The sequence below is a fragment of the Lupinus angustifolius genome, chromosome LG09 (assembly GCF_001865875.1).
Source record: "Lupinus angustifolius cultivar Tanjil chromosome LG09, LupAngTanjil_v1.0, whole genome shotgun sequence".
Lineage (NCBI taxonomy): Eukaryota > Viridiplantae > Streptophyta > Magnoliopsida > Fabales > Fabaceae > Lupinus > Lupinus angustifolius.
Genome location: NC_032017.1, coordinates 11,052,297 through 11,052,816, shown reverse-complemented (window position 1 = coordinate 11,052,816; position 520 = coordinate 11,052,297). Strand labels below are relative to the sequence as shown.

Genomic DNA, 520 nt, shown 5'->3' with positions numbered 1-520 from the left:
GATTCCACAATTGCAGTCACTTTTGGTTGCCATTTCCTGTCAAGACAACGTAAAACTTTATTAGTTAATTCTCCTATGGCAAAAGATTTATCTGGAGCAACTAAATGATTCACAATATGAGTAAATCGCTTTTGCATATCACTGATTGATTCGCTAGGTAACATGCGAAATAACTCATACTCGTGGGTCAACGCATTTAATCTTGCGCGCTTGACTTCGCTGGTGCCTTCGTGAGTCACTTGTAAAGTGTCCCACATCTCTTTTGCATTTTGGCACTACGAGACCCTAAAGAACTCATCATAGGATAGGGCCGATGTGTTGATGTTTTTGGCGTGTAGGTTATGCTGGACCCTCTTGTGCTCATCATCGGTCCATAGACTTTTAGGTTTATCTTTAGGTTCATCGTCCACTAAATATTGTGGAACGAAAGGGCCGTTGACTACGGATTCCCAAATATCCGAGTCAATGGCTTCTATAAAAATTTGCATGCGGACTTTCCAGTAGGCATACCCTTCACCAC

At 41.9% G+C, this 520-nt stretch overlaps 1 long non-coding RNA gene across 1 annotated transcript in view; it reads left to right on the top strand.

Moving 5' to 3' along the window:
• LOC109356484 overlaps positions 1–520 on the top strand; it is a 5,250-nt gene that overhangs the window by 1,316 nt on the left and 3,414 nt on the right. The window lies entirely within an intron of this gene.